This window comes from Salvelinus sp. IW2-2015, linkage group LG4q.1:29, assembly GCF_002910315.2.
Source record: "Salvelinus sp. IW2-2015 linkage group LG4q.1:29, ASM291031v2, whole genome shotgun sequence".
NCBI classification, from domain to species: Eukaryota; Metazoa; Chordata; class Actinopteri; order Salmoniformes; family Salmonidae; genus Salvelinus; species Salvelinus sp. IW2-2015.
The window spans coordinates 56765859-56789256 of NC_036842.1; the positions used below are offsets into that span (position 1 = coordinate 56765859).

Sequence of the window (23398 nt, forward strand, 5' to 3'; positions counted from 1 at the left end):
ACTCATGAACTGAATGGAAGAGGACCAATACATTAGTCAATATGTGTCTGTGTAGAATGAACACTGCTAATGTGATGACTGGAGGGTGGCAGACATGCATATCTAAGTGAATGTCACAGAGAAGTGCACATCACTGTACACACTTGGATAGTGGGCAATCACATGATGTAGTAGCACGTGTTTGTCTTTCTATCTTGTAAGGGTGCCAGTAGCAGGGTAACTTAGATGGCCACAAGGAAATGAGTGGTTTCAGTTCATATTGTCGACCATACACAGGAACTGGATCAGAGTCATATGTTCTCTTCTCCTAATATAATGATTTGAATGTGATCAGTCACTTACGTTGGGTTAGAATGATCAATCAATTGTGCCTTTTTGTGTTAAATAGATCCTGACAACGTAATCAGAATGTAAGAGATGGAACTTGACCAAAAACAATGGAAAGGCCATGGAAACGCGTGTGGGAAAGATCCCGAATCGCCTCTTTGCCCCCAGCAAAATGTGCTTACATTTAGGCTTTTGTTTATGTATTGTTTATGTATTACACACTATGTTGAGGTGAAAATCGGGAGTGTAATGCTTTTTCAACCCCAATACATGTTCATGTCATCATCACCAATCAACTGCATTACAGTTAAATGACTTCTGACCACCACCGTTTTCTCTATGCTACCAGCTTATATAAACGGGAGTTAGCAGTTATTTCTTCTAAACCTGAAACGGGACCACTTCTAAATCAGAGACGTGAAACTTCAGTCCTCGGGGGCCTGATTGGTGTCACACTTTTGCCTTAGCTAACACACCTGACTCGAATAATCAACCAATCATGATCTTCAGTTTAGAATGCAATTAGTTTAATCAGCTGTGTTTGCTAGGGATGTTGAAAAAGTGACACCTCCGGCCCCCGAGGACTGGAGTGTTCTAAATCTTATACATTGAAAAACAACCAAATATATCAAAATCTGACTTTATTAATTAGATTGTGGACCTGTTACAATACATCAATCATGATTGATTTGACAAATATCCACTTTGTTAGATCAGATTTGTTGAATGTGCACCAATCCGGCAAATGCTTGGGCGGTATACCGTGTATCCCGGGGTATTTGGAAAGGGCCACGGGGTGGTTTTTCAATTCTAACTATTTATTTTGAAGTTTTTCAATAAATGTTCATATTTTGTAGAAAGCAGGAGCAGGTGAGTATTGACGTTTTTATATTGAAAGTCACTTTTTTTATATTTTCTTTTTATATAGAGTGATCAGAGGCGTGCAACCAGTTTTACTTCACAGAAAATACATTAGTGCAACACATTTGGCAGAAAATTGCTTAATTTTCATCAGATGACAACTGAAGTGCAACGCTATTTAGCTGGCAGCCACAAGTAAATGAACTTACAATGAAAAGCAAGGTATTTTTAGCAAAAAAACGATGCATGGCAATCATTAGGAACACCTTCTTAGTATTGAGTTGTATCGTCAGAACAGCCTCAATTGGTCGGGGCATGGACTCTACAAGGTGTCAAGCATTTCACAGGTATGCCGGCCCATGTTGACTCCACTGCTTCCCACAGTTCTGTCAAGTTGGCTGTATGTCCATTGGGTGGTGGCACATTCTTGATACACACAGGAAACTGTTGAGCGTGGAAAACCCCAGAAAGGTTGCAGTTCTTGGCACAAACTGCCTGGTACCTACTACCATACACTGTTCAAAGGAACTTCAATATTTTGTCTTGCCCATTCACCCTCTGAATGGCACACATACACAATCCATGTCTCAATTGTCTCGAGGCTTAAAAATCCTCCTTTAACCTGTCTCTTCCCCTTCATCTACACTGATTTGAAGTAGATTTAACAAGTGACATCAATAATGGATCATAACTTTTTCCTGAATTCACCTGGCCAGTCTGTCATGGAAAGAGCAGGTGTTTATCTTTCATTTAGAATCTGTAGTAACTCTGAGAATAGAAAGGACTATTGTGAAACAGCACAGTGGAAAGATATATGGCAGCTAGAAATGGATGGTCTTCAGAGATAGATGGGAGGGGTTGAGGGTAGCTCAAGGCTGGGACTAAAAACAAACAAAAGATAACTCATGTAAAATATACTGTCCATGAAATGTATGTAGTATTTATAAGCTGGAAGTGGAAAGGGGGATACCTAGTCAGTTATACAACTGAATGCCTTCCGCATTTAACCCAACCCCTCTAGTTTACTCCAATTAGGGGAGGGGTTTTAGTTTTAGGGGAAAATCATAAAGAAGGAGAATATATAAATGGGGGATTGGAAATGAGGCGGATGATTACATAGATTGTGGCTTCTATCAATATGCAATATTAAAGCTGATCTACCCCCCAGCAGGTGTTCTTAATGTTTTGTATACACAGGGTGTTTCTAATGTTTATCATAGGAAATGTAGCTGGATTCATTCTAAGGTTTTAACGCGACCCCTAAGTTTAACTTGCTAGTTATTAATTCAGCCACTTACTTAGATAAGGAGACGAGGCATCATATAGAGGTATCTTTCTGCCATCAAGTCAAAGCCCTTTGGATGAGTTATCTGTGCAGCTGCAGCTGCCACTGCTCTTCATTTTCTTGTTTTTTTCTCTTCTCTGATCGCCTGCCCCCTCTTCTCCGAAGCTGCGGCTCCAGACTCCACACAGACACAGCATGTACACATGCTGCTTCAGAGCTAGTACTGTTCTTCCTTAAGACAAGCATGCTTCAACTTTGTTCATTTGCAGAATGTCTCTCATTCACATTCGATTGTAAATGTCCAAAGTCACCAAAAATGACTTTCAGTAGCTCCTACCTATATGTCTAACATTATGAATTTGTTTTTATTTTCGTTTGCACTCTTTAGCTAGCAGCCTCCATAGAAATTCTCTATTACTTCTGCTAATTTTCTTAGTTTCATGCAACAGACACCCAATAGGCTTTTGATTTTTTGGGGGGAGCCCCCTTGTGTACTAAGCAGGTAATACCGTAAATCCAGGGATGAGAGAAGGACGGTATGAAAATCTGGATTCCACCCAACCCTAATCTGGCATCCTCCTTCTATCCCCCACGGTCTACGTACTATTGACATCTTTACCGCGTCTATAAGAGAGGACTAGTAAGAGATGTCTATTCTGATTAATGATCAATGTCTGCTTGTGAGGTAAGATTATTGGTGATGAGAGAATCATACTTCTCCTCAGATGCAAATTTCAGCGTGAGGGCTGTTGATTTGCTCTTCTCTGCACTGTGTTGGCTGGCTTCTGACAATGACTGTGGTTGCACAATAATCACACCCTTCACATGCACTTTGGTTGTACTATTCTACTGCCTAACTGTCAAGGCCCGAGCATCACTGGCTACGTTCCCATATCCCCATATCCGCACTAGCGCACACTTAGTAGTGTCCAATACATTGACTTTGTTTCTAAGTGCTAGTGCTATGCTAGTGTGGACTGTGGATATTGGAACAGATCCACTGTCCCGTTATTAGGACCAAGCAAACGGACACTGACGGTTCCAAATGCATTCGGATCTATTAAGGTCAGACAGAGCAAGTGAGGCCCAAGTGTAGAGGAAGTGGAACGAGATAACAAACCAAATGCAACAATCACATGCCTGGCGGTGTCTGAGAAAGGCCTGAAAAATTAACAAATACTCCAGCCACCCGAGACGTCAAATTGTATTAGTCACATGCGCCGAATACAACAGGTGAAGAAGACCTTACAGTGAAATGCTTACTTACAAGCCCCTAACCAACAATGCAGTTTAAAAAATATGAATAAGAAATAAAAGTAACAAGTAGTTTAAAGAGCAGCAGTAAAATAACAATAGTGAGACTATATACAGGCAGTACTGGTACAGAGCCAATGTGCGGGGGCACCGACCAGTCGAGGTAATTGATGTAATATGTACATGTAGGTAGAGTTATTAAAGTGGCTATGCATAGATAACAGAGAATAACAATGGTGTAAAAGAAGGGAGGGGGAGCAATGCAAATTGTCAAAGTAGCCATCTGATAAAATGTTCAGGAGTGTTATGGCTTGGGGGTAGAAGCTGTTGAGAAGCTTCTTGGGGTCTTTGACAATTTTTAGGGCCTTCCTCTGACACCGCCTTGTATAGAGGTCCTGGGTGGCAGGAAGCTTGGCCCCAGTGATGTACTGGGCCGTACGCACTTCCTCTGTAGAGCATTGCGGTCGGAGGCCGAGCAGTTGCCATACCAGGCAGTGATGCAACCAGTCAGGATGCTCTCCATGGTGCAGCTGTAGAACCTTTTGAGGATCTGAGGACCCATGCCAAATCTTTGCAGTCTCCTGAGGGGGAATAGGTTCTGTCGTACCCTCTTCACGACTGTCTTGGTGTGATTAGTGTGAAAGGACACGGACGGTTCCAAATGCAAGGTAAACATCTATCGTTCTGCCCCTGAACAAAGCAGTTAACCCACTCTTCCCCGGTAGGCTGTAATTGTAAATAAGAGTTTGTTCTTATTTACATAGTTAAATAAAAAACATGTAAGTTTGTTGGTGATGTGGACACCAAGGAACTTGAAGCTCTCAACCTGCTCCACTACAGCCCCGTCGATGAGAATGGGTGCGTGCTCGGTACTCCTTTTCCAGTAGTCCACAATCATCTCCTTTGTCTTGATCACGTTGAGGGAGAGGTTGATGTCCTGGCACCACACGGATAGGTCTCTGACCTCCCTATAGGCTGTCTCATCGTTGTTGGTGATCAGGCCCCTAATCACTGTTGTGTCATCGGCAAACTTAATGATGGTGTTGGAGTCGTGCCTAGCCATGCAGTCATGAGTGAACAGGGAGTACAGGAGGGGACTGATCACGCACCCCTGAGGGGCCCCTGTGTTGAGGATCAGCGTGGCGGATGGGTTGTTACCTACCCTTACCATCTGGGGTTGGCCCATCAGGAAATCCAGGATCGAGTTGCAGAGGGAGGTGTTTAGTCCCAGGGTTCTTTAGTTTATTGATAAGCTTTGAGGGAACTATTGTGTTGAACGCTGAGCTGTAGTCAATGAATAGCATTCTCACATAGGTGTTCCTTTTGTCCAGGTGGGAAAAGTTCAGTGCGGAGTGTAATAGAGATAGCATCATCTGTGGATTTGTTAGGACGGTATGCAAATTGGGTCTAGGGTTTCTGGGATAATGGTGTTGATGTGAGCCATGACCAGCCTTTCAAAGCACTTCATGGCTACAAATGTGAGTGCAACAGGTCGGTGGTCATTTCTGCAGGTTACCTTAGTGTTCTTGGGCACAGACATTATGGTGGTCTGCTTAAAACATGTTGGTATTACAGACTCGTACAGGGAGAGGTTGAAAATGTCAGTGAAGACACTTGCCAGTTGGTCAGCGCATGCTCGTAGTACACGTCCTGGTAATCCGTCTGGCCTTGCGGCCTTGTGAATGTTGATCTGTTTAAAGGTCTTACTCACATCAACTGCGGAGAGTGTGTTCACACATTCCTCCGGAACAGCTGGTGCTCTCATATATGTTTTAGTGTTATTTGCCTCGAAGCGAGCATAGAAGTAGTTTAGCTCGTCTGGTAGGCTCGTGTCACTGGGCATCTCTCGGCTGTGCTTGCCTTTGTAGTCTGTAATGGTTTGCAAGCCCTGCCACATCTGACGAGCATCGGAGCCAGTGTAGTATGATTCGATCTTAGTCCTGTATTGACACTTTGCCTGTTTGATGGTTTGTTGGAAGGCATAGCGGGGTTTCTTATAAGCTTCCGGGTTAGAGTCCCTCTCCTTGAAAGCTGCAGCTCTAGCATTTTAGCTCAGTGCGGATGTTGGTTGGGATATGTACGTATGGTCACTGTGGGTACGACGTCATCCATGCACTTATTGATGAAGCCAATGACGGATGTGGTGTACTTCTCAATGCCATAGGAAGGATTCCGGAACATATTCCAGTCTGTGCTAGCAAAACAGTCCTGTAGCTTAGCATCTGTTTCATCTGACCACTTTTTTTATTGCCTGAGTCACTGGTTCTTCCTGCTTTTAATTTTAGCTTGTAAGCAGGAATCAGGAGGATAGAATTATGGTCAGATTTGCCAAAATGAAGGGCGAGGGAGTGCTTTGTACGCGCCTCTGTGTGTGGAGTAAAGGTGGTCGAGAGCTTTTTTCCCAGTGGTTGCACATTTTAACATGCTGATAGAAATTTGGTAAAACAGATTTAAGTTTCCCTGCATTAAAATCCACAGCCACTAGGAGCGCCACCTCTGGATGAGCATTTTCCTGTTTGCTCATGGCGGAATACAGCTCATTGAGTGCAGTCTTAGTGCCAGCATCGGTCTGTGGTGGTATGTAGACAGCTACTAAAAATGCAGATGACTCTCTAGGTAGATAGTGTGGTCTACAGCTTATCATGAGATACTCTACCTCAGGCGAACAAACCTTGAGACTTCCTTAGATATCATGCACCAGCTGTTGTTTACAAATATGCATTGTCCGCCGCCCCTTGTCTTACCAGACGCCACTGTTCTATCCTGCCGATACATCGTTGTTCAGCCACGACTCCGTGAAGCATAAGATATTACAGTTTTGAATGTCCCTTTGGTAGTTTAATCTTCCTCATAGGTCGTCGATTTTATTTCCCAATGATTGCACGTCAGCTAGTAGAACGGAAGGTTTATTCGATCGCCTACAAATTCTCTGAAAGCAGCCCGACCCCGTTTTTATCTTCTTCTCGTCGTCTTGAAGCAAATGACGGGGATTTGGGCCTGTTCGCGGGAAAGGAGTATGTTGTTCACGTCGGGCTCGTCAGACTCGTTAATGGGAAAAAAAGCTTCTGCCAGTTAGTGGTGAGTGATCACTGTCCAGAAGTTATTTTCAGTCATAAGAGATGGTAGCAGCAACGTAACGTACAAAATAGGAGGAGCACGTAAAACGTCAGCCATCTTCTCCGGCGCCGTCTAAGAAAAGGCTGTTCTCCATGCTCCCGTCCGGCAGGTGGTACCGGTGCATCAAGGCCAAGGCTCAGACCAACAGACACCTAAATAGTTTATTTCCCCTGGCCATAAGGCTAACAACTATGCCCATCTACAGGTCTCTACCCACTCAGACACAACCTACGCTGCTGCTAAAATGAATATTGATTAGATGTATTAATCCATTAAGCTGCTGTCCAATGATTATTGATTGTCATTACCATTCGTTATTAACTATTTATCCTGCTACTGGTCACTATTAAGCCTGTGTACATGTACGCTACTTGTCAAAAGTTTTATGACACCTACTTATTCAAGCGTTTTTCTTTATTTTTACTATTTTCTACATTGTAGAATAATAAACTTTTTTTGGTGACTACATGATTCCATATGTGTTATTTCATAGTTTTGATGTATTCACTGTTATTCTACAATGTAGAAAATGCTAAAAATAAAGAAAAACTCTTGAATAAGTAGGTGTTCTAAAACTTTTGACCGGTATTGTATATAGTACCATTTACTATATTACAATGAAAATGTGTATATATTCCTGTTACCAGTCACTTTTCAGCTGTTTATTTGTATATCCTACTGCCATTTTTTAAATATTATTTATAAACCCACCTCAACCTCTCCAGTACCCCTGCACATTGAATAAGGTACTGGCACTGACCTTTTTATATACTTGCATTCTCATGTTTCTTTAATCTTGTTTTTATTATTATTATCTTTGCATTGTTGGGGAAAGAGTTCTTAAGGTAAAAATGTCACTACTGTTTTACACCTGTTGTATCCTGTGCACATGGCGAATAAACTTGAAACTCTTCATCTCTTAGGCCAGTGCATGGTTGCCCATTCCGCTCAGATCAGAGATTAAAGACTTCTTAACGCTCAAGTGTAACACTTGTTGTGGTCGGGGTTCCGGCTCAGCCTCAGACAGTCTGGGCTCAAACACAAAGGGATCATTCATTACCGTATCTTCTCTATTCCTCTATGGGAAACTCTGCTGAGGTGGATGTCAGTGCAATGCCAAACATGTCTGTCTGACAATAAGACAGTTTCTGGTTAAACAGATTTTCAGACAAACGAAAGATTAGGCCTGTTATTGCATGTATCAGACCAGTGTCACTTTGATGAAGGTGTTGGGTGAGTTTCAATGTGAAACAGGTGTATGGTAATTTAGTGAACACTGAAACCCTACACTGTAGAGGTCAGAGGTCGACCGATTCATCGGAATGGCCGATTTAATTGGGGCCAATTTCAAGTTTTCATAACAATCGGAAATCTGTATTTTTGCACACCGATTTGGACGATTTAAAAAACAAAACAATGTACACCATTATTTAACTAGGCAAGTCAGTAAGAACACATTCTTATTTTCAGGAACGGTGGGTTAACTGCCTTGTTCAGGAGCAGAACGACAGATTTTTACCTTGTCAGCTCGGGGATTCAATCTTGCAACCTTACGGTTAACTAGTCCAACGCTCTAACCACCTGCCTTACAATGCACTCCACGAGGAGCCTGCCTGTTAGGCGAATGCAGTAAGAAGCCAATGTAAGTTGCTAGCTAGCATTAAACTTATCTTATAAAAATCAATCAATCATAATCACTAGTTAACTACACATTGTTGATGATATTACCAGTTTATCTAGCGTGTCCTGCGTTGCATATAATCGATGCGATGCGCATTCGCGAAAAAGGACTGTCGTTGCTCCAACGTGTACCTAACCATAAACATCAATGCCTTTCTTAAAATCAATACACAAGTATATATTTTTAAACCTCCATATTTAGTTAATATTGCCTGCTAACATGAATTTCTTTTAACTAGGGAAATTGTGTCACTTCTCTTGCAACAGAGTCAGGGTATATGCAGCAGTTTGGGCCGCCATAAACATCAATGCCTTTCTTAAAATCAATACACAGAAGTATATATTTTTAAACCTGCATATTTAGCTAAAAGAAATCCAGGTTAGCAGGTAATATTAACCAGGTGAAAATGTGTCACTTCTCTTGCGTTCATTACACGCAGAGTCAGGGTATATGCAACAGTTTGGGCCGCCTGGCTCGTTGCGAACTAATTTGCCAGAATTTTACGTAATTATGACATAACATTGAAGGTTGTGCAATTTAACAGGAATATTTATACTTATGGATGCCACCCGTTAGATAAAATACGGAACGGTAACGTATTTCACTGAAAGAATAAACATTTTGTTTTCGAGATGATAGTTTCCGGATTCGACCATATTAATGACCTAAGGCTCGTTATGATTTGATAGAGCAGTCTGACTCAGCGATGGTAGGCACCAGCATGCTCGTAAGCATTCATTCAAACAGCACTTTAGTGCGTTTTGCCAGCAGCTCTTTGCAATGCTTCAAGCATTGCGCTGTTTATGACTTCAAGCCTATCAACTCCCGAGATTAGGCTGGTGTAACCGATGTGAAATCGCTAGCTAGTTAGCGGGGTGCGCGCTAATAACGTTTCAAACGTCACTCGCTCTGAGACTTAGAGTAGTTGTTCCACTTGCTCTGCATGGGTAACGCTGCTTCGAGGGTGGTTGTTGTTGATGTGTTCCTGGTTCGAGCCCAGGTAGGAGCGAGGGGAGGGACGGAAGCTATACTGTTACACTGGCAATACTAAAGTGCCTATAAGAACATCCAATAGTCAAAGGTATATGAAATGCAAATCGTATAGAGAGAAATAGTCCAATAATTCCTATAATAACTACAACCTAAAACTTCTTACCAGGGAATATTGAAGACTCATGTTAAAAGGAACCACCAGCTTTCATATGTTCTCATGTTCTGAGCAAGGAACTTAAACGTTAGCTTTCTTACATGGCACATATTGCACTTTTACTTTCTTCTCCAACACTTTGTTTTTGCATTAATTAAACCAAATTGAACATGTTTATTTATTTGAGGCTAAATTTATTTTATTGATGTATTATATTAAGTTAAAATAAGTGTTCATTCAGTATTGTTGTAATTGTCATTATTATAAAACATTTTTTTTAAATTGCCTATTTTTTATTTATTTTTTATTWAAAAAAAATCCTTTTAATCGGTATCGGCTTTTTTGGGTCCTCCAATAATCGGTATCGGCGTTGAAAAATCATAATCGGTCGACCTCTACTGTATATGGCCCATACAATAATTAAACCATTGAATCAAGCTCTGCGCACCAATTTAGCTATTCAAACCTAGTATCATGGGCTCTAACAACCTGGTAACTTGCCCAGTATGGTTTAAAATGAAAGAAAGGAATTGGATAGCTAGGATATTTGTTTGAGGTAGGATTAGTATTTTAAGCCTAGTCTCTTGCTCCTATACTGTTTGGTGCTCTTCACCTTTTTAAATTGGGAGCACACCAGTGCTTACCAATGAAAACAGTTCATTAGAGCGCTATCACTTTACTACAGGTCTTTTGCCACTGTGAGGGCTCTATGATTTGAGTCTATAGGGTCCTGGGAGATCACCCATTTTGTAAAAGCCTTACAAGGAGACCAATTATCAGTGATCTGACTGTGAATTTCAGCTTCTCTTCCTGCCAATTGCCTGCCAATGTCCTGTTCTCTCCAGTGTGTCTGTAGTCAGCTGAGACTAGAGAATGGAGCCCTGCTTTGTCTCTCTTATCAGTCAGTTCATTATAACAAACCCTCAAGTACAGATTATGTAACAACTAATGTACATACCCTGCCATGAATGTTTTCATTGCCATTTGCAATGGAAGCCGAGGCTAGTGCATGTGAAAAGTAAATGTTCATATTTTGTAACACTGGAGTCTAGACTGGACAAAAGCAGACAAAATGTGTCCATTAGTTCAGATTTCTCTGCGGCCCAGTCCTTCATGTACGATGGAAATTATTTGCCCAGGTCTTTTTATATGTACAGTGCATTTGGAAAGTATATTCCACATTTTGTTATGTTACAGCCMTATTCTAAAATGGATTAAATAATTTTTTTTCATCAATCTACACACAATACACCATAATGACAAAACGAAAACAGGTTTTTAGAAATGTTTGCAAATTCCTTAAATAAAAAAGAAATACTTTAAGTATTTAGACCTTTTGCTTTTTTTTGTTTCAATTGATCATCCTTGATGTTTCAACAACTTGGAGTCCACCTGTGGTAAATTCAATTGCTGGACATGATTTGGAAAGGCACACACCTGTCTATACAAGGTCCCACAGTTGATAGTGCATGTCAGTGCAAAAACCATGCTATTAGATCGAAGGAATTTTCCGTAGTGCTCCAAGACAGGATTGTAATTTTTATTAGGATCCCCATTAGCTAATGCTGTAACGCGAGCTAATCTTCCTGGGGTCCAACACCAATTAGCAAGACATTACAAACAACCATAAATCAAGACTTCACAAACATTAAACAAGTAGACAATACAGACAATTAAAACACCTGACAGGGACACATTTAACATTCAGTTGATACTTTTTATTTCCTGTCCAGTCATATGGTATATCGCATTAGATGTTCTTTTATTTTTTTCTTGAAGCGAGGCACAGATCTGGGGAAGGGTACCAAAAAATGTCTGCAGCATTGAAGTTCCTCAAGAACACAGTGGCCTCCAAGACGTTTAGAACCACCAATACTCTTCCTAGAGCTGGCCGCCCGGCCAAACTGAGCAATCGGGGGAGAAGGGCCTTGGTCAGGGAGGTGACCAAGATCCCGATGGTCACTCTGAGAGAGAGCTCCAGAGTTCCTCTGTGAGATGGGAGAACCTTCCACAAGGACAACCGTCTCTGCAGCACTCCACCAATCAGGCCTTTGTGGTAGAGTGGCCTGACGGAAGCCACTCCTCAGTAAAAGGCACATGACTGCATGCTTGGAGTTTGAAAAATGGCACCTAAAGACTCTCAAACCATGAGAAACATGATTCTCTGATCTGATGAAACCAAGATTGAACTCTTTGGCCTGAATGCCAAGCCTCATGTGTGGAGGAAACCTGGCACCAGGCCTACAGTGAAGTATGGTGGTGGCAGCATCATGCTGTGGGGATGTTTTTCAGCAGCAGGGACTGAGAGACTAGTCAGGATTGAGGGAAAGATGAACAGAGCAAAGTACCGAGAGATCCTTGCTGAAAACCTGCTCCAGAGAGCTCAGGACCTCAGACTGGGTTGAAGGGTCACCTTCCAACAGGACAATGACCCTAAGCACACAGCCGTGACAATGCAGGAGTGGCTTCGGGACAAGTCTCTGAATGTCCTTTAGTGGCTCAGCCAGAGCACTGACTTGAACCCATTTGAACATCTCTGGAGAGACTTGAAAAAGAAAAAAAAATAGCTATGCAGAGATGCTTGTAGCGTCATACCCAAGAAGACTTGACGCTGTAATCTCTGCCAAGGTGCTTCAACAAAGTACTGAGGAAAGGTTCTGAAAACGTATATAAATGTGATATTTCAGTTTTTAAACCTGTTTTTGCTTTGTCATTATGGGGTATTGTGTGTAGGTTGATGAGGGAAAAACAAGCACTTTAATCCATTTTAGAATAAGGCCGTAAAGTAACAATGTGGAAAAAGTCAAGGGGTCTGAATACTTTCCGAATGCACTATATGTGTTAGGGCAGCGTTTCTCAAACTTTCTCAAACTCGAGGGGTGCATGTTTAGTTTTTTACCATATCAATACACAGCTGATTCAAATAATCAAAGCGTAATGATGAGTTTGGAAAATTCTGTAGTAGGGTGTCACAAACCACACATTGTTACATTGAAATCTGCTATACCTTTCCCACAGTGTGTGTCTGGTTCTGCTCCTCACATTCTTGTGCTCTTCTCTCCTTCTACAGGGTGATCAATGCTGGGAAGAGCCTTCTGAACGAGGACCAGGCATGCTGTGAGGTGGTGCTGGTGAGGAGGAGACTCAGTGCTGGGGGGATCTCCACCCCAACATGACCCCCACCACACGGAGGAGGTCCTCCCTGCCCAATGGAGAGGGACTGGGGATCAGGGAGGACTCTGTGAGTACCCCCCCCCCCCCCTTCCCACACACACTCCAGACCTAGTCTTAACCCCTTGCCCCCCCCCCCCCCCCCATTCTGTCACATCAGGACCTGTTGACTCTTCTCTTCCCTCACATCAGTCATAGTCTGTTCCCCAGCACGACCTATAAGCCTGGTAAACGAGTGTCAGGCTACAGTACTTAGTAGGCTACAGTACTGCCTTTCAGCTACTTTAGTGGTCACCAACCTAACCCTTATTCCCCAGCCTCACATCCGTCATAAGGTTCTATTTTCGTCTGGCGTTATGGCGGCGCGAGAGTCAAATGCACTTTAGTTTGCAATTTTGTCATGTAAAAACTGTCTCACTGGCATTTTCCAGCCCTAATGCCAGGTTTGGCAATTTACCTGTCTAACATCAGCAGGTTTGCGCTCAGATGAGAGGGGTGGAAATATTTGAGGGGTGTCCTTAAAAACATGATCCAAAATGCTCATTTTAGGCAGCGCTGGTAGGGATATTTAAGACCAACCAAAAGCTGGTTTTAGCGGTAACACAGTTGGTTATGGCATGAATTTTACAACGGAAACAGGCTATCCAGCCGTGACGCACACGGCCCATATGCGCATGGAACAAGATCTGATTTGGTGCATGTATACATCGTATTTGGAAACATAAAACACAGTTTTTTTGGGATTAAAAACTAAGCATAGCCTCCCCTCCTCTCAATGAAGGCTGTTTTWTTTTTGTCCTGCCCAATGTAATCAAGTCGGCTAGTCAAGACTGTTGATAAAGTGTTTGGCTTGTGAGACGGCTTGAAAATGCATCTTAATCACCAAAGCTTTATTAAAATATCAATTTTTAGAGGAGCAAAACAGTGAGCTGACCTTCCCTTTTAATCTATGTATTGTAGACAGGCCTACATCATTTTAGCCATGCTTTGGATGTGCTTAAAACCCCCTCCATGATGTAGGTTACATGTGTCCATGCCCATCATGAAACGAGAGACGTGAATACTGGTGAACCGCATAACAATTTTTGGTTTTCCGTTTCACATTTTTAAAACCCAAGCCCTCCGTAGGCTACCCTTACCCTAGGCCTACTACAACGAAGGCTGGTTCAACAGCAATGCGTCGTGTCTTTTTTTTTATGCTGACGYTTTTATATCATTACATTTTACATGTATTTATTGTTTGCTTGTTTTTCATTGAATTTMATTYAACCCAAACTTACTAGAATGATTCACTGTCCTGGCTTTATGGCGAGAATGTCCGTGGCACGCATGCAATGCAACTTCTGAAGAAGTGTGATCTGTCAGATGGTTCCAATATGTATATAAAACATGTATATTTAGGAGCAGTATAACGGGGAGTGGACATTCTCCCTTTGTCTTTATATTGGTTCTTTGTCCAGCTACTGTGAAAGGTTTAGATGTGTGTAAAACCCTCCATAGTCTGCGTTGTTTTAATATGATATGCCCACAGGAAGCGATTATGGTGCCTCAAAGTTTATTTTGACCTATTTACAGCAAGTTGTTTTGTTTAGAATTTGATTAGAATTTTTCGCTCTTTTTTTTTTTTGTGAATTTAATCTTGCTTTTTGACCAATGTTTGGCATGTCCGTGCTCAGCCATAATGCAATTTATGGTAGGCCTTGCCCCTATATCAGTGTGAATGCTATGTATATATTTCCACACTGAAGCCATGTGTTACTTACAACTTGGGCTGCAAACAGGTTCAAGTTAACATATTTAGCAAAGATTTTACTAAATGTTGGTATTTTGTTTCTGTAAGCTGTTTTAACGAACTATAACGGACTAACATGGGAATTGGAGTTTGTTGAAAATATGAAATATCCTTATTCATGTCACCAAAGGAGAGAGGGGATTGCAGAATGTTTACATTCTACAAATATATGTTATTGTCAGACATCAGGGATCCTATGGGAGGAGAAGAGACACGGTCTGGTACAAGTCAACATGACAGCAGTGAGTTTGGGCATAGGTCAGGTTAGATGATAATGACAAAGCAAAAACAGGTTTTTAGAAATGTTTGCAAATTTATATATAAAAAAACAACTGAAATTATATTTTACATAAGTATTCAGACCCTTTTGAGGTAATTGAGGTAATATGTACAAGTAGGTGGAGTTATTAAAGTGACTATGCATAGATAACAACAAAGACTAGCAGCAGTGTAGAAGGGGGGGCAATGCAAATAGTCTGAGTAGCCATTTGATTAGTTGTTCAGGAGTCTTATGGCTTGGGGGCAGAAGCTGTTTAGAAGCCTCTTGGACCTAGACTTGGCGCTACGGTACCACTTGCCGTGCGGTAGCAGAGAGAACAGTCTATGACTTGGGTGGGTGGTGTCTTTGACAATTTCTAGGGCCTTCCTCTGACACCGCCTGGTATAGAGGTCCTGGATGGCAGGAAGCTTGGCCACGGTGATGTACTGGGCCGTACGCACTACCCTCTGTAGTGCCTTGCGGTTGGAGGCCGAGCAGTTGCCATACCAGGCAGTGATGCAACCTGTCAGGATGCTCTTGATGGTGCAGCTGTAGAACCTTTTGAGGATCTGAGGACCCATGCCAAATCTTTTCAGTCTCCTGATGGGGAATAGGTTTTGTTGTGCCCTTAGGGTTGTTGTCCTGTTGGAAGGTGAACCTTCGCCCCAGTCTGAGATCCTGAGCGCTCTGGAGCAGGTTTTCATCAAGGATCTCTCTGTACTTTGCTCCGGTCATCTTTGCCTCGATCGTTACAGTCTTCCAGTCCCTGCCGCTGAAAAACACATCTGGAGTTTGGAGTGTGACTGTTTGAGGTTGTGGACAGGTGTCTTTTATACTGATAACAAGTTCAAACAGGTGCCATTAATACAGGTAACGAGTGGAGGACAGAGGAGCCTCTTAAAGAAGAAGTTACAGGTCTGTGAGAGCCAGAAATCTTGCTTGTTTGTAGGTGACCAAATACTTATTTTCCTCCATAATTTGCAAATAAATTCATTACAAATCCTACAATGTGATTTTCTGGATTTTTTTTTCTAATTTTGTCTGTCATAGTTGAAGTGTACCTATGATGAACATTTTTAAGTGGGAGAACTTGCACAATTGGTGGCTGACTAAATACTTTTTTGCCCCACTGTATATACAGTTGAAGTTGGAAGTTTACATACACTTAGGTTGGAGTTAATTAAAACTAGTTTTTCAACCACCACAAATTTCTTGTTAACAAACCAACTTTGGCAAGTTGGTTAGGACATCTACTTTGTGCATGACACAAGTAATTTTTCCAACAATTGTTTACAGACAGATTATTTCACTTTTATAATTCACTGTATCACATTTCCAGTGGGTCAGAAGTTTACATACACTAAGTTGAATGTGCCTTTAAACAGCTTGAACAATTCCAGAAAATTATGTCATGGCTTTAGAAGCTTCTGATAGGCTAATTGACATCATTTGAGTCAATTTGGAGGTGTACCTGTGGATGTATTTCAAGGCCTACCTTCAAACTCGGTGCCTCTTTGCTTGACATCATGGGAAAATCAAAAGAAATCAGCCAAGACCTCAGAATTTTTTTTTATCTGGTTCATCCTTGGGAGCAATTTACAAATGCCTGAAGGTACCACGTTCATCTGTACAAACAATAGTACGCAAGTATATATACCATGGGACCARGCAGCCATTGTACAGCTCAGGAAGGAGACTCATTCTGTCTCCTAGAGATGAACGTACTTTGGTGTGAGAAGTGCAAATCGATCCCAGAACAACACCAAAGGACCTTGTGAAGATGCTGGAGGAAACAGGTACAAAAGTATATCCACAGTAAAACAAGTCCTGTATTAACATAACCTGAAAGGCCACTCAGCAAGGAAGAAGCCACTGCTCCAAAACCGCCATTAAAAAGACAGACTACGGTTTGCAACTGCACATGTGGACAAAGATCATACTTTTTGGGGAAATGTCCTCTGGTCTGATGAAACAAAAATAGAACTGTTTGGCAATAATGGCCATCGTTATGTTTGGAGGAAAAAGGGGGAGGCTTGAAAAGCCGAAGATCACCATTCCAACCGTGAGGCACGGGGGTGGCAGCATCATGTTAGGGGTGCTTTGCTGCAGGAGGGACTGGTGCACTTCACAAAATAGATGGCATCATGAGGGCGGGAAATTATGTGGATATATTGAAGCAACATCTCAAGACATCAGTCAGGAAGTTAAAGCTTGGTCGCAAATGGGTCTTCCAAATGGACAATGACCCCAAGCATACTTCCAAAGTTGTGGCAAAATGGCTTAAGGACAACAAAGTCAAGGTATTGGAGTGGCCATCACAAAGCCCTGACCTCAATCCTATAGAACATTTGTGGGCAGAACTGAAAAAGCGTGTGCGAGCAAGGAGGCCTACAAACCTGACTCAGTTACACCAGCTCTGTCAGGAGGAATGGGCCAAAATTCACCCAACTTATTGTGGGAAGCTTGTGGAAGGCTACCCAACACGTTTGACCCAAGTTAAACAATTTAAAGGCAATGCTACCAAATACTAATTGAGTGTGTGTTAACTTCTGACCCACTGAGAATGTGATGAAAGAAATAAAAGCTGAAATAGATAATTCTCTCTGCTATTATTCTGACATTTCACATTCTTAAAATAAAGTGGTGATCCTAACTGACTTAAGACAGAGAATTGTTACTGGGATTAAATGTCAGGAATTGTGAAACATTTAAAACATTTACATTTAAACTAAGGTGTTTATAACCTTCCAACTTCAACTCTATATACTCAGCAAAAAAAGAAACGTCCTCACTGTCAACTGCGTTTATTTTCAGCAAACTTAACATGTGTAAATATTTGTATGAACATAACAAGATTCAACAACATAAACTGAACAAGTTCCACAAACATGTGTCTAACATAAATTGAATAATGTGTCCCTGAACAAAGGGGGGGGGGTCAAAATCCAAAGTTACAGTCAGTATCTGGTGAGGCCACCTGCTGCATTAAGTACTGCAGTACATCTCCTCATCCTGGACTGCACCAGATTTGCCAGTTCTTGCTGTGAGATGTTACCCCACTCTCAAGGCACCTGCAAGTTCTCTGACATTTCTGGGGGGAATGGCCCTAGCCCTCACCCTCCGATCCAACAGGTCCCAGACTCGCTCAATGGGCTTGAGATCCGGGCTCTTTGCTGGCCATGGCAGAACACTGACATTCCTGTCTTGCAGGAAATCACACACAGAACAAGCAGTATGGCTGGTGGCATTGTCATGCTGGAGGGTCATGTCAGGATGAGCCTGCAGGAAGGGTACCACATGAGGGAGGAGGATATCTTCCCTGTAAAGCACAGTGTTGAGATTGCCTGCAATGACAAGCTCAGTCCAATGATGTTGTGACACATCGCCCCAGACCATGACGGACCCTCCATCTCCAAATCGATACCGCTCCAGAGTACAGGCTTCGGTGTAACGCTCATTCCTTCTATGATAAATGCGAATCCGACCATCACCCCTGGTGAGACCAAACCGCGACTCGTCAGTGAAGAGCAATTTTTGCCAGTCATTTCTGGTCCAGCGACGGTGGGTTTGTCCCGGTGATTGTTGRCGGTGATGTCTGGTGGGGACCTGCCTTACAACAGTTCTACAAGCCCTCAGTCCAGCCTCTCTCAGCCTATTGCAGACAGTCTGAGCACTGATGGAGGGATTGTGCGTTCCTGGTGCATCTCGGGCAGTTGTTGTTGCCGTCCTGTACCTGTCCCGCAGGTGTGATTTTCAGATGTACCGATCCTGTGCAGGTGTTGTTACATGTGGTCTGCCACTGCGAGGATGATCAGCTGTCCGTCCTGTCTCCCTGTAGCGCTGTCTTAGGCGTTTCACAGTACGGACATTGCAATTTATTGCCCTGGCCACATCTGCAGTCCTCATGCCTCCTTGCAGCATGCCTAAGGCACATTCACGCAGATGAGCAGGGACCCTGGGCATCTTTCTTTTGGTGTTTTTCAGAGTCAGTAGAAAGGCCTCTTTAGTTTCCTAAGTTTTTATAACTGTGACCTTAATTGTCTATCGTCTGTAAGCTGTTAGTGTCTTAACGACCGTTCCACATGTGCATGTTCACTAATTGTTTATGGTTCATTGAACAAGCATGGGAAACAGTGTTTAAACCCTTTTACAATGAAGATCTGTGAAGTTATTTGGATTTTTACGAATTATCTATGAAAGACAGGATCTTGAAAAAGGGACGTTTCTTTTTAGCTGAGTTTATATATATATATATATTTGTAAATTATAAAAATGTTGATTTGGCTAATTGTTTGTGTTTTGTTCTACTTATTCTCCTGTGTTTGTGCGTGCCAGCTTTTGACATTGCAAAATGTGTGTGTCTGTGTTTGTGTGTCCAGGATGCAGTGCCCGGACTGATCTTCCACTACTGGGGGCTGTTTGACGGCCATGCGGGCTCAGGGGCGGCGGTGGTGGCGTCTAAGCTGCTCCAGCACCACATCGTAGAACACCTCCGAGAGGTCCTGGATGTCCTGAGGAACCCGGCCCAGCAGGTCCCCATCATCCACGGGGAAGAGCCCACCAACCTCACCCCCACCACCCACAGGGGCATCACCAGGACCGCCTCACTGCGGGGGGCCGCAGGGGCACCCGGCTCCCCCAGTCACCCCCCTCCCACCAGGTTCTTCACAGAGAAGAAGGTCCATCATGAGAGCCTGGTGATGGGAGCCATCGAGAATGCCTTCAAAGAGATGGTGAGTTCATTGCCATGTTCAGTAGGTTAACATTGTGGATTGTTGCAGATAGAAATGTCATGAATAGAGTTGATGTGATTCCCTGTTCTACATCTGAGACAGGCATGTCTGTTGTACATGATCTATTTCTTTCTGAACGTTTCAGTATGCTGTGCCCTGGTGAATTCAGCCCTGGTCTGAAAGAACATACTAACCATCCTGAATTAATTACAGTATATAAGGGACACTGCAGCATCGATTTAATTACTGCACATTCATTGTAAGAGACATTGCAGCGCTCCCATCATTCCCATCATTATCTGCTTAGCAACTAGTTTTTTTTTCTGAAAATATGCAGTTGGCATAATAAGATCAACGTCACAGCTTACTGGGCAGTGGGAATAGGACTAGTAAGCATTGTCTAAATACAGTTTTCTTTTTTATTTCTAAGAAGAACTGTCCGGTTGTTGTCCTCTGCCTGTACAGTTGAAGTCGAAAGTTTACATCCACTTAGGTTGGAGTCATTAAAACTCATTTTTCAAACACTCCACACATTTCTTGTTAACAAACTATAGTTTTGGCAAGTCGGTTAGGACATCTACTTCGTGCATGACACAAGTAATTTTTCCAACAATTGTTTACAGACAGATTATTTCACTTATAATTCACTGTATCACAATTTTCAGTGGGTCAGAAGTTTACATACACTAAGTTGACTGTGCCTTTTAAACAGCTTGGAAAATTCCAGAAAATTATGTCATGGCTTTAGAAGTTTCTGATAGGCTAATTGACATCATTTGAGTCAATTGGAGGTATACCTGTGGATGTATTTCAAGGCCTACCTTCAAACTCAGTGCCTCTTGCTTAACATCATGGGAAAATCAAAAGAAATCATCTAAGCCCTCAGAAAACCAATTGTAGACCTCCACAAGTCTGGTTCATCCTTGGGAGCAATTTCCAAATGCCTGAAAGTACCACGTTCATCTGTACAAACAATAGTACACAAGTCTAAACACTATGGGACCACGCATTCTGTCTCCTAGAGATGAATGTACTTTGGTGTGAAAAGTGCAAATCAATCCCAGAACAACAGCAAAGGACTTTGTGAAGATGCTGGAGGAAACAGGTACAAAACTATCTATATCCACAGTAGAACGAGTCCTATATCGATATAACCTGAAAGGCCGCTTAGCAAGGAAGAAGCCACTGCTCCAAAACCGCCATAAAAAAGCCAGACTACGGTTTGCAACTGCACATGGGGACAAAGATCGTACTTTTAGGAGAAATGTCCTCTGGTCTGATGAAACAAAAAAAGAACTGTTTGACCATAATGACCATTGTTATGTTTGGATGAAAAAGGGGGATGCTTGTAAGCCGAAGAACCCCATCCCAACCGTGACGCACGGGGGTGGGGGTGCATTGCTGCAGGAGGGACTGGTGCACTTCACAAAATAGATGGCAAAATTGTGGATATATTGAAGCAACATCTCAAAACATCAGTCGGGAAGTTAAAGCTTGGTCGCAAATGGGTATTCCCAAAGGACAATGACCCCAAGCATACTTCCAAAGTTGTGGCAAAATGGTATAAGGACAGTCAAGGTATTGGAGTGACCATCACAAAGCCCTGACCTCAATCCTATAGAAAATGTGTGGCCAGAACTGAAAATGCGTGTGCGAGCAAGGAGGCCTGCAAACCTGACTCAGTTACACCAGCTCTGTCAGGAGGAATGGGCCAAAATTCACCCAACTTATTGTGGGAAGATTGTGGAAGGCTACCCAAAAACGTATGACCCAGGTTAAACAATTTAAAGGCAATTGAGTGCATGTTAACTTCTGACCCACTGGGAATGTGATGAAAGAAATGAAAGCTGAAATAAATCATTCTCTCTACTATTATTCTGACATTTCACATTCTTAAAATAGTGGTGATCCTAACTGACATAAGACAGGGATTTCTTTTACAAGGATTAAATGTCAGGAATTGTGAAACTGAGTTTAAATGTATTTGGCTAAGGTGTATGTAAACGTCCAACTTCAACTGTATGTCTGAAATAGATTGTGTCATCGCTCCTGGTTTGATTTGAATTAACTCCATCTTTAGCTGTGTCTGCTTTCCTCAGCAGTTCTTTGGCACTGAGAGTTGAGTGGCGTCTAACAGCTGGCTGCCAGTGATAAGGGTGCGTTTAGTGTCGGCATGTTGCCCCCCTCCCAGTCTCTCTAATCCATTATCTGTGGCTGTTCCTCAAATCAGCAGCATATGGTGCCAGTCAGTCCACAGCACCACGATTTATGGACTTTTTCCCCTTCTAACCCGCAGGCCAAAGGTTTCAGTGCTGCTCACCATCTGGTTGTGGTGCTGTAAGAGGATGTGTGGACTTCGACTTAGCTCACTGAGTGGCCCAGTGGTCGGACACACAGCCAATCAAGAGTGTGGTCTTGACAGGCTTTGGCCAATGAGGAGTCAGAAAGGTCATTGGTTATTAGCCTCATTGTTTCATCTTGTTGTTGAGGATTCTGGCTTTGGCTTCAAGACAAATTTTGGCACTCGCTAAATTCTGCTGTTGTGTTTCCTTTCTTGAGAGCTAGGAGTTCACCACCTGGTGTCTAGTCCACTGATACAATCTAAGTCTGAAATGTTGATCACTTAGTGCCAACTGCATTCTGGTCTCATCTGTTTCACACAACTCCTTACAATAACTCACATGACTTCAGACAAACCTGGGTACTGCAGCAGTAGCTGTTGTTTTTCTCGTCATCACCACTAGATGGCAGTGTGCGGCCATCCATTGAGTGAGTTAGTGTAATTTTCCAAGTCCAGTGTCACTGTCAACCCAAACTATCAACTGTGATAATGCACCATTTCCCATGCACCTGTGCACATTTCAGACTGTGTCGATGCTTAACGATTGTGTTGTAATGAATGTGTGACGTACAAGGATTTAAGATTAAACGTCTATATATAAATGCACAATTTCATCAGAAAGCAGTTCACTGTCGTGTCGATGCAGTTGAGTGTATGTCATGCAGATGTTTGCCTTTTGATCGTTATAGAGTCAAAAACCTTCACCATGATATTCCACATTATATTCAGCTCATTCCTATACTTGATTTCATAGCGTGATAAAGCTATTTTCTGCCCCTCTCTCTCGCTCTTCACTCTTTTTCACAGGCAATCCGTATCCCTCTTCTCTCCCATCTTTTTTTTGTTCCTCATCCCCTCTGGCTCTTGTCTGGCTCTTGTCTGGAGCTTTGCTCCCCATCTCTTCGTTAATCTTGCTTCTTATTTTTAATGAACCTCATTCTCAAGTGAAATCTGTCACTGATTTGGGTGATGGTGGTGCATAATTCAGACTAGAATCAGAACCACTGGCTCTGATTCTAGTTCTCAGGTTGACATGAATCACCACCACGGGCTGTTTCTGGAGGAGGCTGCCAGAGCCTAATAAACACGGAGATGTTCAAACATAAAAAAGAAACGTGGCTCACGATGACGACACTGTTTACATTGAGAAGGACAGAAATAACTGGGGGAGATCCGATTTTTGGCCTAGTCTCCCGCCCTGTAAAGACATGTACTGTGTATACACCCTACTAAAGCTGCAGTCAAATGAACCTGCAATAGGGTGCAAACCATAATCCTAACTGTTGTCTTGCATTGACCTATTTTAGTCATTTAGCAGATGAGAGCGATTTGAAAGTGTACTGCACTGTTGAGGAGAGCTTGCGGTAAGCATTTCACTGTATCGTTTACACCCTGTATCCTGTGCACGTGACACATGAACTTTGATTACA

At 42.5% G+C, this 23398-nt stretch overlaps 1 pseudogene; it reads left to right on the forward strand.

Moving 5' to 3' along the window:
• Positions 1–23398, forward strand: part of LOC111962213 (protein phosphatase 1H-like) — a 57402-nt pseudogene that overhangs the window by 3530 nt on the left and 30474 nt on the right.